Source organism: Hordeum vulgare, chromosome 4H (assembly GCF_904849725.1).
Source record: "Hordeum vulgare subsp. vulgare chromosome 4H, MorexV3_pseudomolecules_assembly, whole genome shotgun sequence".
NCBI classification, from domain to species: Eukaryota; Viridiplantae; Streptophyta; class Magnoliopsida; order Poales; family Poaceae; genus Hordeum; species Hordeum vulgare.
This window is the reverse complement of record NC_058521.1, coordinates 96,533,476-96,552,151: the sequence shown is the minus strand read 5'-3', so window position 1 is coordinate 96,552,151 and position 18,676 is coordinate 96,533,476.

Genomic DNA, 18,676 nt, shown 5'->3' with positions numbered 1-18,676 from the left:
ATTCTTTCTGATCGATCTATTCAAGAGTCCGTAGTAAAATAACACGAAGCTATTCTTTCCTTCGATCCATCATAGAGTTCGTACTAGAATAACACCTTAAGATACATATCAACCAAGACCCTAATTTCACCTAGATACTCCATTGTCACCTCAAGTATCCGTGGGCATGATTATACGATATGCATCACACAATCTCAGAATCATCTATTCAACCAACACATAGAACTTCAAAGAGTGCCCCAAAGTTTCTTCCGGACAATCAAAACGTGTGCTAACCCATATGCATAGGTTCCCAATGTCACGAAACCCGCAAGTTGATCACCAAAACATACATCGAGTACTCACATGAATATCCAAACGTGTGCCAACCCATATGCATAGGTTCCCAATGTCACAAACCCGCAGGTTGATCACCACAGATAGACACGTGCAATACATACATCAAGTGTTCTCAAAGACTCAATCCGATAAGATAACTTCAAAGGGGAAACTCAATTCATTACAAGAAGGGAGAGGGGGAAGAACATCATAAGATCCAACTATAGTAACAAAGCTTGCGGTACATCGAGATCAAGACATCTCAACAACACGAGAGAGAGAGATCAAACACATAGCTACTTGTACATACCCTCAGCCCCGAGGGAGAACTACTCCCTGCTCATCATGGAGATCGTCGGGATGATGAAGATGGCCACCGGAGATGGATTCCCCCTCCGGCAGGGTGCCGCAACGGGCTCCAGATTGGTTTTTGGTTGCTACAGAGGCGTGCGGCGGCGGAACTCCCGATCTAGGTTTCTTTTTGGGGTTTGCTGAATTTATAGGAATTTATGGCGGTGGAATTACGTCGGTTGGGCCCACGAGGAGGTCACAAGCCCGCTAGGTGCAGCCTAGGGGGGTGGGGCGTCTCCTGGGCTTGTGAATCTCTCGTGGCTCTTCTGGCCTTCTTGCAAAGCTTCGGGGTCTCTTTTAGTCCAAAAAAAATCATCGCAAAGTTTTATTCCATTTGGACTCCGTCTAAAAAAGGGTCAAAAACACGAAAAAAATAGAAACTAACACTTGGCACTTAGTTAATAGGTTAGTCCCAAAAAAGATATAAAATAGCATATTCATGCATATAAAACATCCAAAGTTGACAAGATAATAGCATGGGACCATCACAAATTATAGATACGTTGGTGACGTATCAAACCCCAACCTCACATCATGCATCTCTTGAAAGATTGTCCTATAAGTGACTACTTGAATTCCCACCTAAGAACTCCCGAAATTTCTGGTCATGCAATCTGGTCCACGGATACAAGGAGTAATATATCACTCAACTCCTATACTAACCCGTAGAGTGTATCACATCCGTCAACACATAAACAGATATCTCGGAAACTCATCTATCTGAGACCCTCGTAATCACAACGATACTAAGTATGGCGATACATCCGGAACTCTCTGCACCAGTACTGGTGAAGCCGGACTCCTCTTGCCACTACTAGTATCCTTCGGCCTTAGATACTAAGAAATCCGAATGATAACGATGTGCTCGAGAATCCCCTGGAGCTCAACTCCCTGGAAGAAATCAAGTCAGATAGGAGGCACCAAGACAGAAATCCGTCACATCGACATCATATAGATTCCAAAAAAAATTTGAGTGAGAAAAGGAGAAGAATTAAAATTATTACGTCAAGATTCCTCACCAGAGCATAGAAGAGGAGAAAAAATAATCCTACTCTCCGATATATAACTAAGACTCAAAGTAGTTTTTCACTAGACTCGACTCGGCCAAGTTGGATCAATCAAGGGGGCTCCTAGGTCGGTACTGCTCTCGTACCAACTTGTAACGCCCAAGATGGGGCCCTATCCTTATTTTGGCGCGAGGGCCTCGACAGGGATATAAGCGCATCTCGTCGTTTCGCAAGAATGGATATCATTACAACTACATGTACTGAAGAGAAGAGTATATGGAATTGGCTTACACTCGCCACAAGCTACATCAGAGTCACATCTGTACAATACATAAATCACGAAGAAGAGCAGGGTCCGACTACGGATGAAAACAAACGAAGAAAGAACGACGTCCATCCTTGCTATCCCAGGCTGCCGGCCTGGAACCCATCCTAGATCGATGAAGAGGAAGAAGAAACTCCAAATGAACAATCAATGCGCTCGCGTCAAGTAACCCTTTACGTGTACCTGCAATTGGTGTTGTAGTAATCTGTGAGCCACAAGGGACTGAGCAATCTCATTTCCAAAGGTATCAAGACTAGCAAAGCTTAATGGGTGAGGTATGGTTACGTGGTGAGGCTGCCGCAAGCGACTAAGCATATATTTAGTGGGTAACTTCCGATTACAAGAATAAGAGGGGGAAGATCTACGCATAGCGGACGTGAACTCCTGATGATCAAATGAATGATCCTGAACACCTACTTACATCAGACATAACCCCACCGTGTCCTCAATCTTAGAAGGAGCTCGCGAAAGAGACAGTCACGGTTACGCACTCAGTTGGTGAGTTTTAATTAAGTTAACTTTAAGTTGTCTAGAACCAGTGTTAAACAAAGTTTCCATGTTCCCACATAATCGCGGGCACGGCTTTCCGAAAGATTTAACCCTGCAGGGGTGCTCCAACTGGTCCATCAGAAATTACAACAAGTCGCATAGAAATCCTCAATCACGAAACTCGCGATCTCGTCGGACTCCTTAGTGGAAAGCCTCAACTCTGAGATTACCCAAAGCATCACCGGAATCCCGATGCAGAAGATATTTCGTAAAAGGTAAAACTAATCCAGCAAGGCCGCCCGACGTGTCGAGATCCCGATAGGAGCCGCGTATCTCCTTTTCAGAACACGGCGGATAAGCTACGCGTACGGTAGCATGATAGAAATCACCCAAGTTTTCCTCGGTTGGCCCCGCACAGTGCTCTGGGTTGGACCAACACTCATGAGGAGCACTGGCCCGGGGGTTGATTAATTACTACGCGGGTGCCGGCGAGTCCCTATGCATTTTTATTAGTTATTAGGAAAATGTAGCACCAAAGTTGGGCCTTGCCAGACCAGTTTTAATCTAAGAGGAATTATCATGGGGGTCCCCATAAGAACCTCGATCGTGTTAGGAGCGCTCAGTTATGGAATATAACACCCGTAGCCGAAACTAAGGGGGCAAAGGTGGAACAAAACACCATGCTAGAAAGGCCGAGCCTTCCACCTTTTACCAAGTATATAGGTGCATTAAATTAAATAACATTAATATGGTGATATAAGAAGGAACCCATGTTATCACATGGAAGCAACTGCACCTGCAACTAGCAACGCTAATACATGGTTAAGCAAGCGATAACATAGCCAATCAGTGGTTCGCTAGGTTGTGAACAGGTTGAAGGTTTTCATGGCAATGTTGAGAGGCTGGTGTTTAATAGGTGGTAGGGAGCGAGAGATAGCGATAGAACGATAAAACTGGCATGACAGTGATAGTAATGGTATCTAGGGAAATGGTCATCTTGCCTAAGATCCCGCTTGGAAGAAGAGTGACTCCGTGAAGCAAACGAACCGACGTAGTCAAACGGGTCCTCACATTCCGATACGCTCGCGGAACTCTATTGAAACGAAGGAAACCGGAAACAAGAATCAACACACGATATTCACCACACGATGCACAACACATATGATGCAAGAAAAGTTTCATTTACGCACGGTATGACATAGCAATTCACACAATCAACCACTACACATTAAGTGAAGTTCAATATGCAACGAGTTGCATATCAACGAAACTCCATCTTAAATTATTTAATTCTATCCCGATTAGGTACATGGAAATATTAAATGTGGTTAAACATGGCAAGAGGTGAAGCGTAATGAAGCTACCTATCTAGGCACTTTAAATGAGGTCGGAAACGACATATAGCATCTTCGAACTGACCTCATACGTTAAATTAGAATTACGTCCAGATCTGAACTAACATGTTTCAATATTTTCTAAACACCAAAATAAATATGTTCACATGATTCTACGCGTCGTTCCAATCAATTTACACATATTGAACATCTCCAATGTAGCTACGGTTCAAAAGATATGATCACCGCAAGATATGATGCCATGAATGCAATATGTATGCAAATGGCAGCCACAACATTCCAAACCAAGAAGGCAGTAACATAATATGAAACTACACGAGATTCTAAGCAAGTTTCATATAGGACACAATCAAAACGGAGCAACAATTCAACAAATACAAGCTACACAAAAAATAGTCATAATCTACCAAAAACAACAACATGGCATTTACTACACTCCAAAACAACAAGCTACATAAATCTAAAATGCTCAAACAAGGCATGAGACAATAGTAGTCTAGGTGCACTTCCACCTCCTACTAATAACATCTAGCATAGCAGCATGCATTACTAGGAAAAGAACTCACAAAATGGTATCTCAGACACAATTTCAGACTTAGAGAAAATAACAGTTTTTGACAGTGCAGTTTTTGATCTGAGGGCATATTGACAGCAGCAAAACTATATGCTACAGGGCATCGAATGGCATGAACATTTACAACATGCTAGAGAATCTTAAGTACTACAAATAACTTCAATACACCAACCTCAAAAGAGCTATATATCACTAGCAAAACTCAAGGCAAGACAGCAACAAAATATAACAGATTTCAGACTTAGAAATATTCCAGTATCTCCAAATCAGCATTATTTTCTAGCATGTTGACAACAAGCAAATAACACCTAAACATGGATTTCTAATGCAACCAAAAGTACCTGGGGCTAGCATACATATCCAAGGGCATATCTCTAGTTCACAACTCATGCATATCAAGCACGAAATAAATCCCACAAAATAGACAAGACGGCAATATGGCAGAAATATCACGCGCACTAACTTACTCGAAAGGAAAAACTAATTGCACTATTAAATTGTACGGATTTTTCTACCCCGAAAACATATATAATATGTGGGGTTGCAAAATAAAACTAACGTCACACATATATGCAAGAATATGTCCTAAACACAACATAACAAACTATTGATAGCTCCTACATGCAAAAAGTGCAAGCAACTACTCTAAAATACATGGAAAAGGGTCCCGAACAACATGAACATTTTATCTATGTAATTTGAACAATCCGGACGCGTACAAAAATAGCTACGAAAATATAACCCTAATAGGGCAACACGTATATTCTAGGCAAACGGCAGTCAAACCACTCCAAACATGCATGCAAGTTGCAAAATAATGTTCTACGTGAAATTCTACACAAGTTACATATATAATTCGTTCCGACGCGATGCACGGTTTAAATGTTGTGGCCATTTTAAAGTACTTCTTTTCCTGAAATAATAAATCCGATAAGAAACGTAAAATAATACTACCGGGCCGAATCTGGCTACAGGCCCAAATCAGGACATGGGCTCGGGATAGCTAAACGGCGCACGGGCACTAAATAGACGGCTGGGGGCAGGGGAATCAGCTCACCTTGGCTCTTGGACCGGCCTGGAGAGGAGGTGAGCAGGCCGGCTTGGTTTGACTGGGCCAAGACGAGGGGGAGGCCGGCTGGGCCGGCGGAGGGGCAAGCTGGCCGGCCCAGGCGGCGGCTAGCGCGACCCAGCATGCAAGGCACGGAGGCGGCCCACTGGGATGCAGTCTGGCTTGGCGCAGTCAACGGCCAGGCGCTCCTGCCCGTCCCAATCCGATTGGATCGCGGAGGCGGGGCGTTATGGGGCTAGCGCGGGGCGGCGCGGGGGAACTCGGCAGCAGGAACCGTCGGCGGACGGGCTCCGACAGCGGCTGGATCGCCGACGGCACGGCACCACGTGGCGCAGGGACTCGGGCCGGGGCTGACCTGCAAATAGGGAAGAGAGAGGTGTCGTGAGGGAGAAGAAGAGGAAGGAAGAAGAAGGGAGAGGAGCGGGGCGAGGCGGCATGGGGTAGCTCCGACGAGCTGCAGAGGCGGCGCGGCGGTCCAACAATGAAGCTGCACGAGGAGGCGACGGGAGCTGCAGGCGCTGGCGCTGCCTCGACCACGGCCGAGCGGGAACAATGCTCGGGGTGGAGGCGGGAGAAGGTGGGAGGAGCCCGGGAGGGCCTGCTACGGGCCTGGCGAGCCCTAGCGGCTGGTAGAAGGGAGAAGGTGGGAGGAGGCTGCGGCGGCTAGGGTTAGGGTGGCATGGGAACCGAGGTGGAAGAAGTGTTTGGTGTCTTTTATAGACACATGGGCTAGGGTTAGCTAATCTGGGAGTTTTCGGACCCTCCGAGCTCGATCGAACGCTCCGGAAACGTCCTATGGTTAGGTTAGGCCATGTAGAGGGCTGTAGGCTGAGACGAGAGGGGAATGGTTCGTCCCGGCAACAATATTTTAAAACCGAAAAACGTCCAATGATAACCGAAGACGGTGCCGCTACGGTCGACAGTTCGGGTACCAGATGAACTCCGATTGCGACGAAAATTGGTAGGCGGCCTACCTATATTAAAATAAGACCGCACGCCAAGTTTCGACTCAATCTGAGAATATTTCATATACACTTTTAAAACCAAATATTTTAACGATGCAGCGGGCGCGTGCTTGTGTGGTCGGGCTCAACACGGTCAACGACGAAAACGAAGAGAACCGCAACTAATAACGGATGCAAGTTTTGAAATTTTTTGGAAACGGAGTGCCGATGCAATGCAGATGATGGGTATGATGCGAAGATGAATGGAACAGACAACCTAATCACAGGACGGCAACAGAATAAAAAGGGAAATCTTCTGGGGCGTCGGTCTCGGGCTGTCACAGTTACCTTGCCGGGGGCTCTTCTCGTTCCTCTCGGCAGGGAGGTGATGGCATGCCGAGGCCTTGTCAATCTTTCTGGCAAGGATGGCTTGCCGGAGCTCAATCCTTTTTCCTTGGCGGGAGGGTCTCGCCTTGTTAGTGCTTATCTTCCCGGTGAGGAGCTCCTGTCGGGGTCTCTTCTTCATTCCCAACAAGCGGGCGCTTGCCGGGGGGGCTTGCAGTCTGCACTTGGTGGGCTTTCGAGCCTTGCTTCCGCCCTATGCTCCAGCGACGCGCCTTGCCACTGTGGAGGGGGCTGCCGGTGTCCGCGCACTAGTCCGGGGCACTGGAGACCCCGGTCTTTAGTGCACCGACAGGAGCCCCCGGGCCTGGGCCACACACGCATGCGGGGCGTTGTTGGGCCAGGCCCAAAGCGGTGCGCGGACTTGCGGGCTCTCAGCTTATCGGAATCGAGCCGTTGCAGGCTTTCTTTCCCCACGTCTCACATTGAACGCGAAGTGGGAATGTACGCGGCGTGTGCGTGATGGCCCCTTTATTCCGTGAAAACGCTTCTGCCACGCGTAGGGCATGCGCAGCGGCGGTCAGACAAGTGGCGACAGTGGCCTCAAAATCCGCGGGCGTGGATGGGCCCACCCCTGCATGAATTGGCGCATCAGGGCGGTTCCATGTTTCGCTCGTGACTTGAGGGAGATTGGGCGAGAGGGGCGGCGACTTCTAGAGCGAGGAGGGTGGCCTCCGAGCTTTGCCCTATAAATTAGGGTGTTCACGCGGAGGTTTTGCCCATCCATCTCACTCTCCAAGCCTTCAGCGCCTGTCGCCTTGTCTCTCTTGCTTATTTTCATCTTTGCCGGTGGCACCCGTCCCTAACCATGGTTAGGGGACGGGGCCGGCCTCCGTTGCCAGGGCAGCAAGGGGATCCCGCTCGGATCATGCGAGAGCTTCTGGGGCTGCAGCCAATGGCAACCCCATCGACCATGGCGGGAGAGGCTCGAGGGGCCGAGGATGCCGAGGACGTGGTCGAGGGAGGCGTAGCACTGCCTCGATCTCCCTCCTTGTGCCCTCTTCTTTGGGTGGCCACTCGGAGGCGACGCCATTCGAGTTCATCATGGAGCTTCGTGGCCCCTTCGGGCTTACTTGCATTTCCCTCGTCGCCTCGCCGTGGTGACGGAGGTCGAACGGCCTCCCATCTTCTGGCTGCGAGCGGACGGATGCTCTCATGGCGCCATGCAGGTGGATGAAGAGTATCTGAAGCCCCATTCCATGCTACTTGGGCGCGGCTGGAAGGCCTTCACCCGCGCTCATGGACTCGAGGACGGCTACGTCCTCCGTTCTAAGCTGACGGAGGCCCATAAGCTCGTCGTCATGTTCTACGGGCCCTCCGGTGTGCGCCTTGGCTGTTGTGAAGAAGGATCGAGCGGCATCAAATGCTCTGCTTCGAGCGACAACGACGGGGAGGGCGGGAGCGGTGACGGTCCTGGGCCTAGTCTCAAGCTTGGGGGAATCAAACGGGAGGATGATTCCCCCGGCTAGGACTGAGTGCTTCCTGCACTGGCGAGGCCCGGTCATGCCCCTCCCCCTCCCTGGAGGGGGGATCTCAACCGGATCCTTCGTCCCTTCCCGCAGCTTGACGAGGCCGAACCCGCTTCCGTCGGTACAACGCTGGTCCCGGAGGAGCCAGCATGGATGTACCGCGGGCCTTGTCGCGTCTTGTCTTCATGAACTCCAATTCCTCCGCGTGGGTCGATCCTCGTTTTAAAAGGCAAAGTCTTTAGGTTAGGACAACAACGCATTGTAAGTGGAATCAAATGTATCCAGATGAATGAATGAATAGATGCATCCTTTATTCGACTCTCATTTTGTATGATTATTCTCTTGTACTTTCCGGATGCTTGCCGGCTTGACTTATCCTGCCGCGAGTACTTAGAGGAGAGGATCCTCAGAAAACTCAACAGAGGAGGTCGTTACCGGCAAGACTCCTTACCGCACTCAGTGCAACCATGTAAATCGTCGAGCGCAGCTCCAGGCGAAGTACGATGCTATGTAGCCGTCCGAAACATTGAACGAGTTCTAAACTATATGAGGGTGCTTTGTGGCCGCTCAAGTCGTTGAACAGGCTCGAAACGAAGTCGTAGTGCACTGATCCTAGCAAGGTCCATCTGCACACGATATTTTCATACAAAAGGCGAAGCTTCAAAAGGATACAACTAGTATACCTAGAGCTTGGCAAGATGTTTGCCTCTGTAGTTATCTTGCGCGTCGCGGCATTCTTAGCCGCAGCATCTGAAGGTCCTGCCGAGGAGGAATATCTTGCACCCCCGCCAAGCTGACATTGCTCCCGACGGCCTCCTTGCCGACGAGGTTTTCGCCGGTGGCTTTTGGCCACACTAAAGTAAAGAGGCACGCCGGGGCACAACACTTTCTCATATCTTTTGCAAGAGGTTTGTTGGCGGAGCCCCCAAGCGCATCTTTCCGGCGTCACACTGCTCCAAGGAGAAATGCGAGCCGAAGGGCATGTAAAGGGGCGGTTTGGGGCCTCGGACGCGTCCTCGACGACCATGGATCACTCCGGAGATGTGCGATGGCTGGAGTAAGCGTCGAAGGCCTGGCCGAAGCCCTCTATCACGCCCTCGACAACAGCGCGTGCATTCCAAGGGGGTGTGTCGGCCAGGCGATGCAGAGCTCGGGGCTTCCACTCCTTCCACCCGCGCTCGCATAGCACTCGTGGAGGTGCTATGTTCTCTCGTGCACGAGCAGAGCAGCCACTGCCTCCTCCCGCTCCGGGAGGACACTACGGCGAACTGAGATCCGTGGAGCCGTCGAACGGCTCATCGGATCGGGATGGCGCTGACGCTGGCCTGCTTCCGGCCATCCCCCTACCTGGCGTGCCAAATAAGTCGGTGAAAGGATAGACACCTATGGGGACCTCAACGGTCCCCTTTTGCTGGTTTGGCGGGGAGAGGGGTCGCGGCAAGAGCAGAACCAACAGTCAGGGCCCGACAAGATCGTATTTACCCAGGTTCGGGCCGCGTTGTGCGTAAAACTCTACTCCTGCATGTGTTTAGTTATTTGTTTTAGTTTACTGTAGATTTGTCCCTCTTACAGCCTTTCGATTGCTCAAAAAGCCAAAAAATTTCTTTTCTACTGAGCCTCGGGCCTCCTTTTATAGGCGAAGGGGTCACCACAATGGCTCAGTGGGTGAACGATGGGTTCACGAGTGGAACAGTGCCGACCGACCGCCACAGTGTTACTGCGGTGCATTAAATACTTCGATAGACTTCCTGACCTTGTCAGGGGGGGGGGGGGTTGGATACGTAACCACACGTGGCAACTTCGGGGTGTTGTGCTGGCGTGTGGGCGGACGCGTGGTCCATACATCAGCGATGGCGTGTTCGTCGATGGAGGCGTTCTCAGGACGCAAGGGCGCCCTAGGCCCGCGCCTCTCTTCGGGCCTTCTTTTCCTCCCCCGGTAGGGTTACCTTGCCGGGGGTTCTTCTCGTTCCTCTCGACAGGGAGGTGATGGCCTGCCGAGGCCTTGTCAATCATCCCGGCAAGGATGGCTTGCCAGGGCTTAGTCCTTCTTCCTTGGCGGGAGGGTCTCGCCTTGTTAGTGCCTATCTTCTCGGTGGGGAGCTCCTGTCGGGGTCTCTTCTTCATTCCCAACAAGCGGGCGCTTGCCGGGGGGGGGGCTTGCAGCCTGCACTTGGTGGGCTTCCGAGCCTTGCTTCCGCCCTATGCTCCAGCGACGCGCCTTGCCGCTGTGGAGGGGGTTGCCGGTGTCCGCGCACTAGTCCGGGGCACTGGAGACCCCGGTCTTTAGTGCACCGACAGATATACAAATCTGTCAGATTGAACCCACTACAACGCACCTCCCTCACTGCAGAAATACCAATCTACTTGGCCAAAGCATATGAATAGATCAGAGAGATTTACGAAGCTATGATGGTCATACACATAAGCATCATATTTAGAATTCAAAGAAGACTCAAATGTTTATTATGAATAATCTGAATGTAAACCTACAATTCATCGGATCCCAACAGATGCACCTCACAAAAGAGTTACATCGAATAGATCAAAGCGAAGATGTGATGATAATTGTATTGAAGATTGAGAGAGAGAGAGAGAGATCCATCTAGGTAGTAACTATGGACCCGTAGGTCTATGGTGCACTACTCACACATCACCATGGGAGAAGTGAGGTTGATGTAGAGGTCGTCTGTGATCAGTTCCCCATTCAGGAGGGCACCAAAAAAGGGCTCCACATGGCCTAACGGTGCAACAGAGACTTGCGTTGGCGAAAAAAATGTTTCATGGTGCTCCCTTGGGTTTTGTGGATTAATGAGAATTTATAGGACGAAGAGGTATGCGAGGAGGCAGCCGAGTGGGCACAAGGCAACACGGTGCAGCCAACCCCCTTGGCGTGCCCTGTTGTGTTGTGCTCCCATGATGACGCCTCTGGCCTCCTCTCGAAGCATCCATGTCTTCTTTTGGTCCAAAACAATCACTCAAAAGTTTTGTGACAATTGGGCTTTGTTTGTTACTGTTAAACCAAAAATCAAAAAAAACACGCAGAAAACAACAAGTGGCACTTGGCACTAGGTCAATAGGTTAGTGGTAAAAAATAAAATTAATTGGTGTATAAATACCTAAAAATTATGGTAGAAAGATAATATAATAGCAAGGAACAATGAAAAAGTATAGATACGTTGGAGACCTATTAGGATCCCCAAGCTTAATTCATGTTCATCCTCGAGTAGGTAAATGACAAAAACATATTTTTTTGATGTGACATGCTGATGACCCACAAGTATAGGGGATCAATCGTAGTCCTTTCGATAATTAAGAGTGTCAAACCAAACGAGGACTATAGCGAAATGACAAGCGATTTTCACCAAGGTAATTTCTACAAGCACTCAAAGAGCGGTAACAAGTTGTTTGATAGCAAGATTGTTGTAACAAGTAACGAGTAGAAATAGTAACAATAAGTGCATCAAGTTAGCCCAATACTTTTGTGGCAAGGCACAAGCCGGAACAGTTTCTTATAGTATACAAAGCGTTCTTGAGGGCACACAAGAATTTCATCTAGTCACTTCCGTCATGTTTGGTTAATTTGCGTTCGGTACTTTGATAATTTGATATGTGGGTGGACCGGTGCTTGGGTGTTGTTCTTACTTGAACAAGACTCCCACTTATGATTAACCCTCCCGCAAGCATCCTCAACTACGAGAAAATTATTAAGAATAAATTCTAACCATAGCAATAAACATAGGGATCAAAATCAGCCTCTTATGGAATAGTGCATAAACTCGGGTTTAAGTTTCTATCACACTCACAACCCATCATCTAATAACTACTCCACAATGCATTCCCTTAGGCCCAAAGAATATGAAGTGATATGTAATCGATGTTCACATAACACCACAAAGGGAATCACAACATTCATATCGTCAAAATATCGAACGAATATCAACTTCACATGACTACTTACAACATGACTTCTCACGTGGCCTCAAGAACAAAAGTAACTACTCACAAGTGATAAACATGCGCATGATCAGAGAGGTATTAAATACAATATTGGATCTGAACATATGATCTTCCACCAAATAAACACAAAGTGTCAACTACAAGATGTAATCAACACTACTAGTCACCCCCAGGTACCAATCAGAGGTTCCGGTACAAGATTGATCACAAGAGATGAACTATGATATTGATAGAAGATGGTGATGTTGAAGATGTTGATGAAGATTGGACTCCCCAAGATGAGAGGGTTGTTGGTGATGACGATAGCTTTGATTTCCCCCCTCTAGGAGGGAAGTTCCTCGAGCGGAATCATTCTGTCCGAGGGCAAAAGTGCTCCTACCCAAGTTCCACTTCAAGACGGCGACGCTCCATCCCGAAAGTCCTCTCCTCTTTTTATAGGTCAAAAGTGAATATATACCAGAAGATGGTCGTCAGAAGTGGGCTGGGTGGCCCACTACCCACCAGGCCACGCCAGGGGGGCTAGCGCGCCCTGGTGCCTAGTGGCCACCTCACAGCCCCCCTCTAGTACTTCTTTCCTCCAATATTTCTTATTTATTCCATAAAAGTTACTCATGAGGTTTTAACCCATTTGGAGATGTGCATAATAGGTATCTTTGACGTAGCTTTTTCATGTACAGAATTACATATGTCGGCATTCTCCCTCTTGGATACCTATTATGACAAAAAAGGCATTAGAATTGATCCATAAAGTGGTATAATGTATAAAAACACTATAAATAATAGTAGCAAAACATGATGCAAAATGGACGTATCAACTCCTCCAAGCTTAGACCTCGCTCGTCCTCAAGCGAAAGCTGATAACAAAAATCGTGACCACATAATTTGAGAGAGATGCGTTGATGACCCACAAGTATAGGGGATCAATCGTAGTCCTTTTGATAAGTAAGAGTGTAGAACCAAACGAGGAGCGGAAGGCTGTGATAAATAGTTTTCAGCAAGGTAATAACTGCAAGCACTGAAAGTAGCGGTAACAAGTGATGATGTAGCGAGGTGAAACGTAGCAAGTGAAAAGTAACAAGTAACAAGTAGTAGTAATGGTGCAGCAAGTGGCCCAATCCCTTTTGTAGCAAGGGACAAGCCTGAACAAAGTCTTATAGGAGGAAAAACACACCCGAGGACACACGGGAATTTCTATCATGCTAGTTTCATCATGTTCATCTGATTCGCGTTCGTTAGTTTGATAGTTTGATATGTGGGTGGGCCGGCGCTTGTTTGATAAGTTAGTCTCAAACGTATCTATAATTTTTGATGGTTTCACGCTGTTATCTTGCCTTCTTTGTATGTTTTATGTACCTTGTTATATCTTTTTGGCACTAACTTATTAATTCAGTGCCAAGTGCCAGTTCCTGTTTTTCCGTGTTTTTGACTATTTTCAGATCTGATTTTGGAACACAGTCCAAACGGAATAAAAACCCCGAAATGACTTTTTCCGGGACGAAAGAAGACCAGGGAGCCTTTGGGACAAGCCAGGTGGGCCCTAGGGAGCCCACAAGCTCCCACCACGCCACCAGGGGAGGCGGCGGTGGGCAAGCTTGTGGCCACCCTGGCTGCCCCCTGACCTAGATCTTGCGCCTATATATTCCCAAATATTCTGCAAAAAATCAGGGGACCCTCGAAAATACTTTTCCGCCGCCGCAAGCTTCCGTTTCCGCGAGATCTCATCTGGAGACCCTTTCCGGCAGCCTGCCGGAGGGGACTTTGGAGGTGGAGGGCTTCTTCATCATCATCATCGCCCCTCCAATCACTCGTGAGTAGTTCACTTCAGACCTACGGGTCTGTAGTTAGTAGCTAGATGGCTTCTTCTCTCTCTTGGATCTTGAATACAAAGTTCTCCATGATCTTCATGGAGATCTATCCAATGTAATCTTCTTTGGCGGTGTGTTTGTTGAGGTCCTATGAATTGTGGACTTGTGATCAGATTATCCATGATATATATTTGAGTCTTTGCTGATTTCTTATATGCATGATTTGATATCCTTGTAAGTCTCTCCGAGTCTTGGGTTTTGTTTGGCCAACTAGATCTATGATTCTTGCAATGGGAGAAGTGCTTGGTTTTGGGTTCTGCCATGTGGTGACCTTTCCCACTGACAGTAGGGGCAGCAAGGCACACATCAAGCAGTTGCCATCAAGGGTAAAAAGATGTGGTTTTTATCATTGGTTTGAGATTATCCCTCTACATCATGACATCTTGCTTAAGGCGTTACTCTCTCTTATGGACTTAATACACTAGATGCATGCTGGATAGCGGTCGACGTGTGGAGTAATAGTAGTAGATGCAGAAAGTATCGGTCTACTTGTTTCAGACGTGATGCCTATAGAAATAATCATTGCATAGATATTGTCACGACTCTGCATTGTTCTGTCAATTGCTCGACAATAATTTGTTCACCCACCGTCTACTTGCTTTTATGAGAGAAGCCGGTAGTAAACACTACGGCCCCGGGTCTATTCACATCCATCGTTTACATCTCCGCTTTTACTTTGCTTTGTTACTTTATTGCTTTCAGTTCTCACTTGGCAAACAATCTATAAGGGATTGACAACCCCTTCATAGCGTTGGGTGCAAGATTTTGTGTTTGTGCAGGATCTTGAGATACTCTTCCGCCGGATTGATACCTTGGTTCTGAGGGAAATACTTACCATCGCTGTGCTATATCACCCTTTCCGCTTCGATGGAACACCAATGCAAGGCTCCAAGGACACGGGGGAAATCCTTTGCATACTTGCCTAGGAAGTCCCTTAAGGCGTAGCCGTAGCTGAAGGATTCCTGGTGCCGTCGACACAACTACTTCCTGGCGCCGTTGCAAGGGATACACAACAGAACAATCAGAAGTATTTCCGGCCCGCTGCCGGGGATCTTTTTGAGGTAGCAGGGTGGACCGGCGCTTGGGTGCTCCCCTTACTTGGACAAGCATCCCACTTATGATTAACCCCTCTCGCAAGCATCCGCAACTATGAAAGAAGAATTAAGACAACGTCTAACCATAGCATTAAACTAGTGGATCCAAATCAGCCCCTTACGAAGCAACGCATAGACTTGGGTTTAAGCTTCTGTCACTCCAGCAACCCATCATCTACTTACTACTCCCCAATGCCTTCCTCTATGCCCAAGTATGGTGAAGTGTTATGTAGTCTATGTTCACATAACACCACTAGAGGAAAAGACAACATACAGCATATCAAAATACCGAACGAATACCAAATTCACATGACTATTATTAGCATGACTTATCCCATGTCCTCAGGAACAAAAGTAACTACTCAAAAAGCATAATCATAATCATGATCAGAGGTGTAATGAATAGCATCAAGGATCTGAACATAAACTCTTCCACCAAGTAATCCAACTAGCATCAACTACAAAGAGTAATCAACACTACTAGCAACCTTACAAGTACCAATCGGAGTCGCGAGATGGAGATTGGTTACAAGAGATGAACTAGGGATTGGATAGGAGATGCTGTTGATGAAGATGTTGATGAAGATGCATACCCTTCGACGAGAGGAGTGTTGGTGATGACGATGGCGACGATTTCACCCTCCGGGAGGGAAGTTTCCCCAACAGGAACGTCCTGCCGGAGCTCTAGATTGGATCTGCTCAAGTCCCGCCTCGTGGCGGCGGTGAAACCACGAAAAATCTCCCTCTTGATTTTTTCTGGAACGAAACCCTTCATATAGCAAAAGAGGGGGGCCAGTGGGCCGTCAGGGAGCCCACAAGACCTATAGCCGCCACCAAGGGGTAGCGGCTACCAGGCTTGTGGGGCCCTAGAAGCTCCCCTCTGGTACTTCTTTCGCCCAGTATTTTTTATATGTTCCCAAAAAATTCCATGTAAATTTTCAGGGCATTTGGAGTTGTGCAGAATAGAGGACTCAGATTTGCTCCTTTTCTAGTCTAGAATTCCAGCTGCCTGAATTCTCCCTCTTCAAATAAACCTTGCAAAATATGAGAGAAAAGGCATAAATATGGTACCACAAAGTAATATAACAGCCAATAAAGCGATAAATATCAACATGAAAGCATGATGCAAAATGGACGTATCACGCGTCGATAAAAATAAAATATGGACATAGTAGCATCATGCTCATTATTATATCAGCAAATAAACTTTATAAAATACTTCATCACAACATTTTCATCATAAAAACTTCTCATAAACAAGTAAAATTCATCACAACATCCATGTATGAAGCATAAACTCTATTGAAAACTAACAAACTATGTTTTCAGTCAACTTTGCAACACAATTCATCACATTTTCACGAAGGGTCACATATCGGAGCTTTTAAGAAAGTCTAGATGCTCAACTATAATTTAGTCTTCTACGATTGCTAAAACTCACCGCATACATATGAGCAAAAGGTTTATGAGATTGGGATTTAAAGTGTCGCCTCCAAGCGTATTCACCTCAAGGGTGATGCCAACAATAATAACTCATGACCACTCACATTCAATTGGATATATATGTCTAGATCTTTCCCCAAAACATGATGCTAGCAAAAGAGAAAATAAAAAAGGAGTAGATAAGAATACTTTGACTCTTGCATAAAAGTAAATACATAAAAGTAAAAGGTAGGCCCTTCATAGAGGGAAGCAGAGGTTGTCATGCGCTTTTTGGTTGTATGCCAAATCCCTTAGTGCAAAGGAACGTTGTGTTATATTGCCCCTTATGATGACATCATTTATTATGCATTTTATCCCTTTTATTATCACCATCACAAGTTCGTACAAAACTTAATTTCCCTTAGACTAAATGATCGAACACGCATAGAAGCAATTTTTATTGCCTTGTGCGCCGATGACAACTTACTTGAAGGATCTTACTCAATCCATAAGTAGGTATGGTGGACTCTTAAAACATGGATTTGGGTTTAAAGTTTTGGATGCACAATTAGTATCTCTACTTAGTGCGGAGTTTTTGCTAGGAAAGATACTGGGCAAGGACCACATGTTAGAGGATCTATAACAATATTACTTCTATGTGAATGTGAACAAACATAAATTATTTCGTTGTCTTCCTTGTCCAACGTCAACAATTTTGGCACACTATAATTAATGGGGGCTCATAGTCACAAAAGATGTCAAGGATAGTGTATTTGCATGTAAATCTTCTCTTCCCTTATTAATTCTTTCATGTGTTGTATCACCGACCAATTCTATGTTTGTCAACTTTCAACAAATTTTACCACTTATACTTTTTCGTATGTGGTGTCACTACTTACTATAAGATTATCATATGATCTTTTTCATTATTTTCCTTTATTTTGATTGTAACAAGAAAGTAAAGAATAAAAAACTAAACTAAACTAAACTTTATTACATAACTCTCGCTCGATTACATAAATAGATAGGTCGCAAAACTAGCACTCAAAAAAGATGGATTGAACTAAACTTTTATTTCACTAGATCGCAAAATATATGAAGATAGAACTAATATGGATAAAGATAATAAGAGTGATGGCGATACGATACCGAGGCACGTCCCCCAAGCTTGGCACAAGCCAAGGGGAGTTCCCATAACCGTGTACTCAAGTCTCCGTCTTTGGTGAGGAAGATGAAGGTGATGGTGGTGCATTTTTCTTCTCTAACTTGCATTTCAGGATAAAATTATCCTCCCTCAGACCCTCATTCTTCAACTCCAGCTTTAATATTTTTCACATAATGCCGCTTTGCTCTCCTGCACAAAACGGGAACGGATAAATTGGACCTTAGGTTTGTACTTGTTAGGGAGGCTTGACTTCTTGAATTCCACGTGCATATCCCCGGGTTGAGGTTGTGGATCTTCCTCTTCCTCGGAGTTATCTTCCTTTGCTTGCTTCATATATTTTTCTTCCTCCTCCTCTGTAGTCTAGCCGTAGTGACTGATACGTCCATTTTGCATCACGCTTTCATGTTGATATTTATTGCTTCTTGGGCTGTTATTTCACTTCATGGTACAATACTTATGCCTTTTCTCTCTTATTTTGCAAGGTTTACATGAAGAGGGAGAATGTCGGCAGCTTGAATTCTGGCCTGAAAAAGGAGCAAGTTTGAGATGCCTATTCTGCGCAATTCCAAAAGCCGTGAAAATCAACGTGGATTTTTTTGGGAATATATAAAAAATACTGGGCTGAAGAAGTGCCAAAGGAGCGCAACCCGGGGACCACAAGCCAGGTAGGCACAACCACCCCCTGGCCGCACCTAGGGGGCTTGTGGGCTCCTTGCTGGCCCACTGCCCCCCCCCCCTCTTCTGCTATATGAAGTGTTTCGTTCTGAAAAAAATCAGGACGAGGCTTTTTCGAGGATTCGCCGCCGCCACGAGGCGGAACTTGAGCATAACCAATCTAGAGCTCCGGCAGGACGATCCTGTCGGGGAAAC